This window comes from Plectropomus leopardus, chromosome 18, assembly GCF_026936395.1.
Source record: "Plectropomus leopardus strain MGB_pleo_1.0 chromosome 18, ASM2693639v1, whole genome shotgun sequence".
NCBI lineage: Eukaryota > Metazoa > Chordata > Actinopteri > Perciformes > Serranidae > Plectropomus > Plectropomus leopardus.
The window spans coordinates 27,940,520-27,956,119 of NC_142193.1; the positions used below are offsets into that span (position 1 = coordinate 27,940,520).

General features: G+C 38.7%; 1 long non-coding RNA gene across 1 annotated transcript in view; it reads left to right on the forward strand.

Annotated features, from left to right (window-relative positions):
- Positions 1 to 894: 894 nt before the first annotated feature.
- Positions 895 to 15,600, forward strand: part of LOC121956970 (uncharacterized) — a 30,171-nt gene continuing 15,465 nt past the window's right edge. Inside the window, exon 1 of the long non-coding RNA XR_006106730.2 lies at positions 895 to 1,186. This is a non-coding gene — a long non-coding RNA (uncharacterized LOC121956970). The remainder of the gene's footprint in view (positions 1,187 to 15,600) is intronic.

The following is a 15,600-nucleotide window of genomic DNA, read 5'->3' on the forward strand; positions in this document are numbered from 1 at the left end:
CTTGCAAAGTTTCCTAGTAAACGTAAACATTTTTAAACACAGAAACAAACATTTTTGGTGCAAAATGGTTGCACATATTCTAAATCATAATATGAGGAAGCTGATATAAAATTTAAATTGGCTTGGGGTAGATTTTGGTGGATGCAGGGGGGATGCAACGTCTCTATTTGTCATCCGCTTTAAAAATGTGAAAGAAGCGGGGGTGGGGGGGCGCAGGGGACATCTCCCTCCCAGTATGTAGAACATATACATCACCACAATAAAAACATTAAAGTAGAGGACTTTTATTTTTATCAAATTAAAGAACTGGTGCATAAAATTTCACCAGAATGATTGCTGGCATTCTTGGGGGAGGACCCCAATCCCCAAATTTTATGAGTAGCCCCCAATGTTGAGACAAAACCCATACGCCCTTGTAAATGTGTAAAATGTTTCAGATGTAAGGATATATTTGTGCACCACCGAGTTTTCTATCCATGCTTATCCACTCTTATTCTGCACCACATAGATAACATGCAAAGGCCATTGTGGAGGTTGCGTGGTGGCATCCGCCAGCGCGCCTCTTTCTGTCCATGTGTGACTGTTATAATTGCATCAGCGCGTCGGACTGAGAGCAACAGAGCGCGCGTTTCTAACCAAACAGTATAACGCAGAAAGGAGAGACGAGAGGGGACATCATGGGCCGCACGGATACAAACACGAGCGCTGTTCTTCCCAACAATGACCCCTTGTATCCCCGCCATGCGACACACTGGCACCCAATCCAAAAATCACCAGTTTTTTCTTTCTTTTTTTTTTTAAATGTTGACTGTGATAAGGGAACCATGATCTCTCAGTCTGATTCTCCTCCTTTCTTTGCGTCCTTTGTTTTATCTCAGGTGAACTGGCATCATGTGATCAAAACGAGCACCCCCTTCTCCCTTAAATGAAAAAAAGTGGGGGGAACAAAAAGCAGTTGTGTGCATATGAAAAAAGAAAAGAAAAAGCTTGTGTCTTCCCTTCCACCGCCACTCTTTGTCCGCGTCTCATCAAACTGGCACATAAAGACTAAAATGCTCCAGGAGCGCGCGACTCAGCCCCGGATAGCTGCGGCGGGACCGTCCGCCTCCTGGAGCTTTAAACCCGGGGATCTTCAGAGAGACACTCCGGGGATTTGCGCAGCGGAGGATTTTGGCCTCGGTTTGACGTGAGTGCTTGTTTTGGCGTGTGTGTGTTTGTGCGCAAATAATGAAGGTGGGGAGAAGTGAGAGGAAATGAAAAGGCCCAACAAATACACCGCTGCATGAGTGGGTGACGCTTAGGTGAGAGCAGAAAATGTAATTTAATGTCACACATGTTTTTATGGCCACAAGATGATTGAGGGAAATGTGCAGGCACTGGGTCGAATTTTATGACTCTAAAATGCTTCAAAAAATATACTTTATTATTATTATTATTATTATTATTTAGGCTATCAATGAGAATGACCGAGAACTTTTCTTTTTATTTAATTTTTATTTATTTTAGAAAAAATTTCATCTTACTTAATCAAATTAATAGGCTGACCTTTGCCTGAAAAATGTAGCCTTCAGGATGACCTCAGTCTGCAGATTTTATTCAGTCTAAAAAACTTTATTTAATATAATATTTATTTAATTAAGCAAAGAGAGATAGATGGAACTTTTAGAAAAAATATAATGTTACTCCAATATAATTCCTCAGTGTTATTAAATTTACACAAGCTAAAACATTATAAATGTGTCTGTTATTTAAGACTGTTATTCCCTGTCTACTGTACTTAAATCAGGCCTTTAAAAAATAATAAATAATATATTTTTAATTACAGCCAATTAAAAGTGCTTGTTAATGTAAACATTTCGCCTTTTAAAAAATTACAATAAAATCTTACTTAAGTAGTTTTGAAAAAGTAATTAAAAACACTACATTATAAAATATAGACAACAGAAAGAGTAATTTGGTCTCTGTGCAATCATACAAGACTTCCAGCCTTCTGGTAGATTTTTTAAATAAAATAATAAGCAGTCAATAATTTACTTTGTGAGCTGCTCTATGTGAACAATATTTACATTCTTTTAAATTTATATTTACATTATTTGCACAATCAATGAAAAAAAACATTCACATACTCAAATCTTTGCAAAAATCTTCATGATTAGATCATTTTCATGAATATACTTCAGAAATGTTATAAGAAATCATTGTCACGGTGAATTTAAAAGTAGAAAAAGGTAGTGATCTGCTCTGACTCTTACTAAATGAGTGTTTTGCTTTCACTGTAAACATAAACCTGTGCAACTACTGAGGCTCACTATGCAAATTAAAACTTTTTATTTCTGTAAATACTTTGCCGTTTAAGAAAATTGGAGGATAATATTAATTTGGTACCACAATGTCAACAAAAAGGACCTAAGAGAAGAAACAAACATCAGGCAGTCAGAATGATACAAACATGTCCTGTCATGTGAGAGATGATGCAGTTTGTTTTGACACACACAAACACACACACAAACACACACACAGCACAGTTAAAGGTCAGCAGGCTTTAGGTCGGCAGCGCACAAAGACCTCATATCATCCCACTACATAACCTGACTTTATACCGTCCTGCTAATTATCATATATTCCTAATTTATGTTTTTGTCAGATGTGGATTCTGCCAGCTATCATGTTATTAGACTCATTTAATAACACATGATTTTAGAGGACAATCAGTACCCTAAACAAACCAGTTTCAAATAGATAAATTCATATTATGGAGTATTAGATTGTAACAAAACCAAACTTGCGGGGAAGACACGACTGAATGTCTGCTATTGGCTGATCTTGGACGCCTGAAGATGTCACAAACTGTACACATTTGTAATAATTTAACAAAAAAATATAGGCAAGCTGGATTTGGAGGAAATGATAAACACGAATGAGCTTTTTTCCCTTTAGTTTAACCTGTGATTTATTAACTTTAAAATGTAATCACATGTGAATGTGCTTGGTGTGTTTCCTGTGAACTACATAAAGGTTTAATTGTTTTTGTATATTGTATCGAGTATAATTATCTGAGTTTAAATAGGAGAAAAAGTTTCCTCTGCATGGAATCTGTAGTCCAATTTAAGTGTATTATATTATGAAGCAAGGGAGCACATTGTTCAGCAGTAACATGGGAGTCAGTCTCTTGCCTGTTTCAGCTGAAAATGTTGGCATTGCATGTTTCAAATCAAAAATATGTTACATTTATACATTTCATATCATATCAATGCCTCTACAGCGACGTAGTATGAGCTGACTTTGTCATCCGGAGGGGGAGGGAATTGGGGATGGAGTGACACTTCGACGAGACACTGCAGACCACTGTTTGAGACCAAAAACAATAACAAGCGGTTATTTTTGAGTGTATTGTTGCTGTGTTTCCATCTGCTCTTCAGGTGCCAAACAGGGTTGGTCTTTAGCAACCTGTCACTGTTTTTCCTGCGGGGGTAGAGCTACGAAAAATGGTTATTTTTACAGAGACATCACAAGTTTGCTGCCAGGATAGTAGCATAAAAATTGTTTTCTGCTAGTAAAGTGCCATAGAAAGTGACTGTATCTCAGAGACATTGGTGCTTTTTGACTGGGGATTGAGCCCCCAAATACCAGATTTTTAAAAAAAAATTCAACCATAACCAAGTTGATTTTGTGCCGAAATATATACACTTGTTAACCTTTTGAAACCTGAGCAAATTAGCTTGATTTCTTTGAGAAACATGAGTAGAAAGCAATGAGCAACAAAAGAAGAAATTACCCAAAACATAGCAAGATCTAGTAAAAAGTACAAGAAAATTACCTGACAATATATTTTAAAAAACAACCCCAAAAAAAACAAACAACACCCAAAAAATGCTTTAAAGGTATAATAATTCTGTAACAGAATTTTAAATATGTAATTGCCATGTTTTTTTATTTTTTTCCTAGACATTTGACTTTGACATGACTTTTCCCCTAGTTTATTTTTTTTTTTCTAAATCTACAAATTTCTTGCAATTTATGGAACATTTATTACCAAGTTGCTCATTTCTTTTTTCCTTCACATTTGCTCGGGGTTCAGAGGCTTAAATACTTGTAAAAAGCCTCTGAAAACAGCACAAGAAAAATGATATCGCTCCAGGTTTCAAAGGGATAAACACAGTGTTGTTGAAACCTAAAGTTTAAACTACATAATAACCGAAAAATGTAACGTATCCGTGGTTTGCAGAATGCCAACATTTCTTCTGCCTACTTGGATGCTTTCAGACAAACACATTCCTGCTGACTCTCAAGAATCTGCTCATCTGACCTGAAAAAACGTCAGTGTGGCTTTTGTCAAAAGTCTGTGGCATTTGAAAACAGTTTATATCCCTCTTTTTCTCCCAAACTCACTCTGTGACACTCTGTCTCTGCCTGTGTGCACCTGTGCTGGACAGAGCAGCAGGTGTGTCTGTATTTGCCCGTTGAAGTGGATCAGTCAACCTTGCAGAAGGATCCGGCGGGCTACGGTCATTAACTTATTATAAACGTAATCAGCTCAGTCTTATAATAACGAGATACTGATGGATTTTTCCTGCTAAACAGGGAGGTCAGAGGTCAACCATAAGACAACACCACTAGAGCTGAAGGGGATTCTTGCTAAAGAACAGAGTTGGGGTCCTTATTCTGTTTAAGCATCAAAACACCCTAAAATTTTTAAAATAGCCTACTGTAATAAAAAAAAATACTGGGTATAACTGAGCTTCCATAGTGTACAGATTATTCCCTAATAGTGATAAATATTAGTTACATCCTCGATTAAAATGTCAAGGAATCCTCAAACGGGTAATAAAAAAAAAAAATCCGGTCTTCAGAGGACTTCGCCGCTCTGTCCATCTGTCTTAATAAATTCCCGCAGCTGTGTTACATTTAAATAGGTCCCCCCTTGAACGTCTCTGAATCCTGCCTTTGTGCTCATACCACCAAAGTTCCTATTCTTTTGTGTCGCCTTGTCTTTCTCTGAGTTACTGGCTAAAAGGGAGGGGTAGAAATGGTAGAAACAGCGTGTGTGTGTGTGTGTGTGTGTGTGTGTGTGTGTGTGTGTGTGTGTGTGTGTGTGTGTGTGTGTGTGTCTCGTTGTGTGTCTGGGTGTGTGTCTGTGTGTGTGTTTGAGGGGTTGGCAAGTTGGCAAGAACTTGGAAGAGCTTTCGATGCAGCTGGGGAGTGAGGTGGGATGTTGTGTGTGTCTGCTGTATGTGTGTGTGTGTGTGTGTGTGTGTGTGTGTGTGTGTGTGTGTGTGAAAGTAGTTGCATGGGCTTTTGTATAGTTTGTGAGATTGTGTATGTGTGTGTGCATAGCGTGTGTTTGTGGTTGTGTGCCTGAATATGCATGCATGTATTTAACAAAAGGACATCACTGGTAAAAATGTGGTTGACGGGATGGACGATGCTGCCATGGCTGGTGCTGCAGGATGAATGGGGTTAAGACCTGTGTGTGTTGTGTTTGTGTGTGTGTGTGTGTGTGTGTGTGTGTGTGTGTGTGTGTGTGTGTGTGTGTGTGTGTGTGTATGTATGTGTGTGTGTGTGTGTTGCTACCTTAATGAATAGCCCATTGTGCGTTCTGCTCAGTAGCTGCATCGGCTAGCCAGAGGAGAGAATCTAGTTACTTCAATTGTGTGAGGGGGAACATCTAAAGGAAATTGATATATGGGGGTCAAGGTGGGGGTTGTGGGGAAGAGGGGGTGGTGTGGCGGTTGTTGGAGGGGGCTAAGGGTCCCAGGTGAAACCAAGAGAGAGTTTAGTTACCTGTGGCTGATCTCCGCTGGTATTCTGTAATCATCCTTATACTTGTTTTTGAGGCTCATATTTCCTGTTTCAACCTTAACCCTTTAAAACCTGGAGCGACATCACTTTTCTTGTGCTGCTCTCCGACACCTTTCCCAAGTATTTTAACCCATGAACCCTGAGAAAATTGGTTTTATTTCTTTCAAAAACATGAGGAAAGGTAATGAGCAACTTTGTAAGCGATGTTCCACAAATAAAATAAAAAATAGATTAAGAATTAAAAAATAAAATTTGTAGGGTAAAAACTATCTTTATAATTATCACAATTACATATTTAAGATTATGTTACAGAATTCTTATAATTTTTCCACATTTATAATGTATTTTTCTTGTTTGCATTAATTTGTTTTTTTATTTTATTTTTATTTAAATTTTGTATTTTTGTAAACTAATTTCACGTTGATTTCTTGTACTTTTTACTAATTTATTGCTTATTTTTGTGTCTTATCCTCTTTCTTTGCTCCTCCCATGTTTTTGAAAGAAATCAAGCCAATTTGCTCAGGTTCAAAAGGGTTGAAGAGGCAGTTTGTACTGACAACCATGTTGCCATGTTGAGCTTCCTATCAGTAAGTTTGCAAAAAGTACATTTTAATTGAATAAGAGCTCATCTTTGGGAGAAATGATCTGCAGATCTAGTATCACCTTTAAGTTCTTTAACCGTATGGCTGTGGGGATGGGATTTGTGTCGGTTTGTCTCTCAGTCGCTGGTGTTTGGGTTTAAACATCTTGATGCAACTTGGTTAAATATGTGAGCGTGTCAATACCTGGTATTTACATGCATCATGGCAGATCCAATGACAAGTGGAAAGCTCTTAACTCTTTTAAAGCTGAGCAAATTTGCTTGGTTTCTCTTAAATACAGGAAAAATGCAATGAGAAACTTCAGAAGAAATGACCCAAAAATTTGCAAAACAAATTGCAAAAAAGTACAAGAAAATTACCTAAAAAATAGAAGGAAAAGAAACCAAGAAAAAGACAAAATTGAATAAACAAATAAATAAATGTGGACATTTTTTCTTTAAAAAAAAAATCTACTAATTTCTTAAAATTTGTACAAGAGTACTTGAAAAAATGTGCTCAGTTTTTAAAGGTTTGAATACTTGTGAAGCCGTCTGAATGCAGCAAAAGAAAAGTGATGTTGATCCAGGTTTCAAAGGGTTAAATACAAGTGTCAGCGACTTGTTGACAGCGCACTAACACTCTGCATAACCTGCAAGTTTGGTGGTTGCTTTATCCAAAGCAGTTATAATACCTACAACAAAACCATTTGTTGAACAAATCCGCTGTGTTTCCAGCAACTGTCCCAGACCCAATAATCAGTGTTTTTTTAGGGACACTTTGGGCTTTGTCCAGATGCTTTTTAGGCCTCAAGTGGGTGTGTTTTTTATGAATACTTGACTCCTTTTCCACTATTTTTTTTCACTCTCCAAAAAAAAGATGCTTTTCAGGACCCATCATTGTTTTTCCTGCGGTATTTTACCCCTCAAAAGTTGGTGTTCTTTAGGGACCCATGGCCCATGGGAGTTTTTTAGGAACATATTGCTGTTTTTGCTGTGGCCTTTTAGCCCCAAAAGTTGATGTTTTTTAGTAACTCATTGCTGATTTTTCAGCAACAATAGTGGTGCGAAAAGCAGATATTTTCTTCCAAAACACTGCTGACAAAAATCAGGTATTTTATGCCCAAATATGATCTTTTTCTCACCATAACCAAGTGGTTTTTGTGCCTAAACATAACCATGGTAACCACAGTGTTTGTGGACCATAAGGTGTCAACATATCCACTATGTAATAAAGTCCAAATGTTAATGTATCCATGGTTTGCAGAAAGACACAATGCCAACATTTTTTCTGGCATTTGGGTTGGCCACAGATGCACTGAGCTGCCATTAACACACTGATGAGCATCACACCCTTTTGCATCAACCAAGCCCTCAAAGCTTTGGGGTTGCTGAACCCTGCTGCAGCTGTGATGGCAACAAGAGGCAAAAGGGAAAAAGGAGACGATTCAGGAAGAATAAGAGAAAGAGAATCCTCAATGCTGCCTTGTATCTGTCTCCTATCTCCCTCTTAGAGTGAAAACAGTCACATTATTCTTTTATGTCCACCTGTTGGCATCTATCGTGCAATTTGAATATGTATATGTGTGTGTTTTTTGGCTGTAAAACCCCTCACACATCCATCCCTACCCATATATGCAGATTTCATGGCAAGATTTGGAAACTTCCCAAACAGCCCATCTCTGTAGGACGAGTGGACATGCTTGAAAAATGATAATTGGGCGGAATGAGAGGCGAGGGACGTGGAGATTGAGTCATTTGCAGGAAAATGCAGAAAATGATGTTCAAGAATTCAGCTGGGAACAAGAGGCTCCTTTGTTGGGCTGATTGTGCTGCATGTCTGGCCGGTTGCTGTTTGGGACATCATCACACAGCACTGATGTGCCTCTCTAAAAATGTTCGATTTTAATGATTCTCTCAGACTGTTTTTCCCCCAGGACACAAAACAAGATTCTCATTAAATCTCTAAGTTAGCGTGACATCCTGGGAGCTGAGAACAACAATATGCATTTCAGATACTTGCAAACAGTGTAACTGAGTACTTTTACTCAAGTACTGTACTGTAGTACTACTTCTTCCGCTTCACCTGAGAATTTCCTTTTTATGCCTTATTATATTGATTTGACTCCATTTATAGGGGCATTATGTTAAATTCATAGTGTATGAGTTGTCTGCACATGGTTCCTAGCATTGCAGCTAACAGTGCTAACTCCAAAAGCAATGCTTAAACAACAACAACAAAAGTGTTGACTGAACTAACAGTGTCTATCTGGGGATAACTGCAGGGTGGGTGCTACGCTTACATGATACTGCTGATGGGATAACTGTCTTATGATTGCAGTTCAAAGTGATGGCAACACTTATTTTAGTTCACCAGCTAATTTTAATTTTTAGTGAGCTAGCCAGTGGGATACGCTCGTGCACTAACATGCTTGGACTTCAAGGAAAAACTCACATAATCAAATTGCCTTCTTTTAGTCATTGCAATTCATCCTTGGCCCAAACTTTGATAATGGTTCTTTATCTGCTTGTATCTTGCTGTATTAAGTGTGGAGAGTTTCAAAGAAAAATGACAAATGCTAACACATTTTCAGTACTAACACATTTTCATACAAATATGTGAAATGGACACAACCTTTCAACAAAGCATTACATGGTCAGAAAATGTATTAAACTTACCTGCTGCCGACATGAAAACAACGCCAATACAGAGTATTACAAACAATCGCAATTCCATTGTGTGTTCTTGGTTAGGTTTAACCCTTTAAACCCATATTGGTTTGATTTCTTGCAAAAACATGGAGAGAAGGCAAGGAGGTGCTTAACAAGACGCCCCCCAAACCAGCCACAAACTAGTAAAAAAGTTACAAGAAAATTAAATTTTTAAAAAAAGAAAAGAAAAGAAAAGAAAAATACAAACAAGTAATGGATCAAAAAGTGCAGAAAATTGGAAAAAAATAATAATATAATTCTATATTTTTTTGTAAAATAATTTTAAATATATAATCATAATAACTATAAATATAGTTATCTGGACATTCTTCCTAATGTTTTTTCATTTTCCACCATAAAAAATTATAATTTTGATGTCTATTTCTTATTACTTTTTACTAAATTCTTGCAGTTTGTGGGACATTTCTTGTCATTTTCCCATTTATTTGAAAGGAATCTGAGACAGAGGGCAGATTTACACAGATACACTTGTAGACAGATTGAGAGTTCAAGTTCAAAGAGCTCAAGTTCATTTTTCACTAAAGGACCCGAAGACGGTCATTTATGTTGTTTAATTATGTCATTTTGTAACTAAAAATCTGATTTGAGTCATTCACGTCATTTATTGGATACATGACCTTTATAGACTACCTTATAATTTCTTGTATTCGTGTGAGTGAACGCTGCTTCCTCAGAAGAGACCATAGTTGCATTCAAAGTGCAACAATAAGTATTGTAACTGCATTTAATGCCAGTAATGTAATGTACTGGTGTCTCAATTGAATCAGTCATCATTGGCGGTGTCTTTCACCGAATGGATTGAATGGATTGACCTGCATTTTAATTCCTTTGTGTTTGCAGGACAGGAACTGTTTTGATGTACGAGGGGAAAAACAGAGTTGGGGGGACAGGAAGAGGGGTGATGCTTCTTAGGAGGAGATATGGAAAAGGAGGAGGATAAAAAAGTCACTTTCCAATCATGAGTTTTTCTCGGAACATTGAATTAAGCAGCGTGAACGGGTGGGGGCCTCGAGGGTCTGGGGGCGGCTGGCCGCAAAGATGCCTGAATGAAAGAGTTCGTTGTTCGATGCTGGGAGAGGGAGATGAAAGGGGAGAGGGAGATGGCAAGTTTGTCGGACATCAGTCCCCTCTCCCATCGCCTTCTCACCCTGCGGCCCTCCCTCGCTCTGCCCATGTGAGCTAGAGTTCAAACACAGGGCCCACAGCTGCTCACATACACACACTCACAGAAGCACATACGTGGATAAAAACATCGGCGTCTATATGCAAACACACACTTAACTGAAATATATAGGCAGATATGTAGACTTACTTACAAACTACTTGCAGAAATGCATCTCCACGTGTGCTCTAGATCTATACATGTGCTGCACACTGAACTGTGTACAGGCAAACACACATACGCACACAAGTACACAAACAAACAAACAATCACATGCAGTGCCTTTAGGGTGCAGATGAGAAAACACCAGTTGATCCCCCACAGACAGATCACGCAGAGACAGATCACACATATTGTAGATAACAAAGACACAACCATCAAACGATGCAAAAAGATTTATTGCCTGTTAAAGCTGTTAATAATGAGCATTAGTTTCTGGGGCAGCGTTTTTGTCTGAAGTCGTCTCATGACGACAGTCAGTCAGAGACCTTCCATGTCAACCTATGACATGCAGAGTTTGGAGTGAGAACGAGTTGGCTAACCATGTAATGTAAGGAATGCAAGTGTGCTTATAGGTGAGGTGGGAGGTGGACGAGTGCCATAAACAACGGACTTTCGTGCAGGACTCTGCAGTTCATGTCATGTGTTGTGGTGTGAGGATGTGTGTGTGTGTGTGTGTGTGTGTGTGTGTGTGTGTGTGTGTGTGTGTGTTTGTTTTCTACACCTCACCATGCGCCTCTTTTGCCTAAACCGTCCATTTCTGTGGTGCCTATAATCCCAACCATCATGACAGTCCACGCTGTTGTGTGACCATAGGGACCATGGTGCGTCATCCCAGCACGTGCATTTGTTGACATTACCGTTGCAGCATCCTGGAACATCATAGGTCGACGCAGCAAGGATACCTAAAACGTCATAGGTTGATGTGGAAGGTCACTGACCAACCATCACCATGTCACGAGTGTGTTGTAAACTCAGACTCCAGAGCAAGACCTCTATGAGTCTCACACTGCATGACTACGCCGCAACCTTCAGGGCTGAAAAATGGAGCCAAAACTGAAGTACCTAAAACTGCAGTTCCTTGAATGGCCACTTGAGGCTGGCTCCAGATGCAAGTCAATCCCTGGTCCCCAAAAAGTGCCAAAAAAAAGTCCCAGCTTGAAGCCAGTTTTGGTCAAACCATTGAATTCCAACTTCTGGGTCCGTTACGTGATGCCATGACGCCCAAAACTCTTTTTCCCTTTGACTTACATTGTGAAAGAGTTCCGATAACAGTCAAAAAGTCTAATAGAGATACTAAGTCATTTTGTCCCCATGTGATTTAATAGAGAGCTGAACTGGAGGACGTCTGTAATGCATGTGCACTATGGGCCACGCAATGTGGAAGATGTGTTTCATTTTACGCCTAGATTTTGTCTCCCTTTGCATTTCTATTGCATCGCTTTTTGGTCATTTTAAATCTCCTGTTTAGTGCTCGTTAATTTGAATTACATTGTGCAGGTAAAGGTTTGACACTGGACTTGTACCCAGTGAGCCCGTTCAGCAATTCAAGCATGTATTTAAGGACAACAAAGACTCATATTTGATCTCAAATTTTAAGAGTTCACAAGGGGTGAACAAAATAGATTATTGACCTATCGCAGTTCGAAGAAAGTAATAAACATGACAAATAATCTTGTGCCAATACCACAAGATCATTTACAGAGTTTATTAAATTTAAAAGGCTCTTAACATCAGCCATTAAAATTTAAAAAGCATGATTAGACAACTCCATAACAGTTCAAGTGAGGAGAGTTACAATGTGAACAAATGATCTTTTAAGATAAGGACACATATTACATGAGCTTGCATGGATAAACAGAGCAAATACAAATATATACAGTATGCTGCAGCAGTACTTTACACTGCAGAGTACTCTACTGCGCAAACTGTCATTTGTCTCAGCTTGAGTGATTGACACATTTGCATTTTCAGCACCTGTAATTTTATTACTCACATTCAGTCTAGGGCATCCAGAGCCAAAATGACGTCCATGTGAGGACCCAACAAACAAAGCCACCCTTGTTGTGATCAGCGAGAGACGTCTGTGACTGATCAGTGTTGTATCTGTTCAATTGTTTTTCCTCTTGATAAGTTGAGATAATTTTATTAAGTTACATCAGAGCCTGTTGATTCATTTGGTTAACATACTAACCTACATGGTCGGCAGTAGTGAGACTTATGTATGAGTGTACGATAGAAACTTAAAGTGAAAGAGACTATTAAGCAGAACTTACTGAAGAAAAACATTCTTTTTTTTTTCACAAAATACAATTCAGTTTCAAGATTTAGATTGACTAAGATGCAGATTGTCCTGCATCTTCAGTATTACGTGACTGCAAACAAGCTATTGTCATCTATTGGTTGTATCTGTGCCATCATAGGGTACATTTGGAAGTATGAGGGTCGTGATGTTTACAGGGTTTGAAACTGACCCATCTATTTTCGTATGTAAAGGGAGTATAAATAAACATATTTGACAGATCCTCTCCTTAAAAAGAAGGTTGCCAGACTCGGTTTTTCCCCCTTTTCAGGATGACACTGGGCAAAAAATAGTTTTTAATTGTATTACACAGCAACAGGTGGAAATGAAATAGAAGTTTGCCAGAGGAGTTTTCACATATGAAAGAAGGGTTTGTCTGAAATGGGGTTTTCCACAATTAAATGTGACGATAATGTGCTGCACTGACTGTGAGAGAGAGGCTTCATGTTAAAACATCTAAGTGACAGCAAAATGGATCCAAGCATGGCAGAATCAGAGGCAGCTGATTAATGGTGAAAAGACACTGGGAGCACACAAATTTAAAAATAAAGATAAATGATGGGAATGAAAGGGAGGAGCATGAAAAGAAGCAGCAGCAAAGATCAGTGGTACATTTGTGCCTTGGGGAAAGATAGTAAAGAAGTGACCTGCAGGAGTGTAGATCCCGAGAGAGAGATGGAAAGGTCGAGAAGATGATGGGCACACACACACAGACACACATCCCATAATTAGCATGCTAACAGCCGTTTAAATGTCCCACACAATGGCTCACTGTTGAGCCTGGCTTGCTCACTTCGGAGACAATGCACAATAGGAGTCAATGGGAGCCCCCAAATCACCCTAATAAGCGACGTTACCCAGCATGGCTTCCCCTATTTTACCATCCCACCGATCACAGTCATTCACTCACTCACTGACCGGCTAATGAAAAGCCGATAGCCTCGAGGCCTGCGCTCACCAAGCAGCTTGCCCTTTTCCTCCTCATTTCCCTCTTTTCATCTTTTTTCTCCACCGACAGAAATGCCTCTCCAGTCCTCCTGAGGTTCAGAGGTCTGATGTGTGGGCTGTTTTTTGGGAGTTCTTGTGCATGGGAACAGCAACAGGCTGACAGACAGTGATGGAGAGTATGTAATTAAAGGAAGATCTGAGAGGGTTTTTATTTTCCTCACACAGGATGATATTAACTTGATTAACCCTTGTGGACTATTAGATGCAATTTATGTGCTTTGCATTCTTCTTCTTTTTTTGATAAGTTAGGCTGTGTTCATGCATATGGCATATATTTTGGCAAAATTAGGTATTTTTGTTCAATCTTAGAATTTCTAGCTCAGCTCTGACAATAAGTCTAAAATACAATGTGGACACAAGATTGTTACATTCAGACTGTTAAGTGCAAAAAATGCTCCACTGAAACCCATTCAAACTGCAATTTTTGACCCCACAGCCATCAAAGCATAAAACATGCATTGTATTATTACTTCTGGGTGTCATTCTGGACTTTTCCCTTGGAATTTGTGTATTTTACCATTGTCCACTTGATGATGTCATTTTTATCATATTTGGCATATGGAGAAAATTTAGCAGTGTGTTGATAATAAAATTATTTTATTATTATAGAGGCTAATAATGACTGAAAAAGATTCGTGATAAGACAGCTGTGAGTTCTTTCTGTCCTGATATCCTCATACTGTCAGAGATCAGCACATGCAGTGAGCCGATCCGTATGTAGCTGCATGCTCCCCAGAGGACTTTTCACAGGAGCTGCAGTGATCCCGGGTCTGTCTGCAGTGAGCTTAGACCTGTCTGAACCCCCTGTCAAATTCCTCAGGACTCTATTTCAAGCAGCACCTGAGATTTGCAAAGGAATTACTGAGCCAAGAGCCAAATTCCCCGGATAGATATCCACCTGTGAACGAGTCTGGTTTGAGGTGTCTTTAATCTCTAACAGAGATCACACCACAGGGCTGCTTCAAAATCCCTCATTTATTCTGCCTTTGCATTTTTACACAGAACCAAACAGTCTGGTCCACCGTGTCATTTTAGATAGCATGCTGGCATTGCAGAAGGATATGAGGCACAACTTCTAAGGCCACTGAAACTTGCTAGTGTTTCGTATTAGAAAACTTGCCATCCATTGTTTTTGTTTTTTTTTGCAGTGTGTTTTGGGTGTGTTAGAGCTGTTCAAAGACAAGTGTTTGAAATGTGGCCAGCAGGGGGCACTGGAATCCACTATATAAATAGTTTGTTACAATCATTTTGCAGGCCCTAATGTCCAATTATTCATAAAGTTATACGATTTCGACAGTTTTGAAGCCCCAGAGAGTCCAAAAAAGACATATATCCTTAGCATGGACACTTTGTTGTGTTACATTCTATCTGGATCAGTCTTGGTCTTGACCAACACCACCATGTGAGCACTTGTGAAAGGGCTGAGTACAGTTTGTGAATGTGTGCAACTTTGTCTGTGTTTCAGAAAATCAGCTTAGTTTTCGATTGGGAAAAGTTTGAAAAGAGAAGTGATGTGACGGTGCACCCAGGGGTTTCTTTCAGTTTAGTTGGGCTTATAAAAGTCTTCCTGAGTACCATAGAAAAGGTCAACCAGCCTCTCACCTGAATCAAATGTGACAATTTATGTAAAAAAACTTTACTTTCTAAAACAAGTTTAACCGTTTGGGCCTACTATATCAAAATCAAAAATCAAATCAAAAATAAATGAAGCTTTGAAAAATATTATACATTAATATATTTTCTGCTCTCATTGAATAAATTTTCAAACATCAGTCCGAATCATTAATATCAAATATTTAGGAATTTTTCAGAATTTTCACCCTTAGTGAAAGATTTTGTCATGATGCAACTGTTTTCAGATTAAAAACAAACACAAAAATGTAATTATTTTCAATATACTACATGTTAAGTAGATTTTTATTTATTTATCTATTTATTGGGATATATCAATGATTTGCAGCAACATTAACACTGATTTTGATTGTGACACCTACTGGGAATAGCATGTATTTTCTCCAT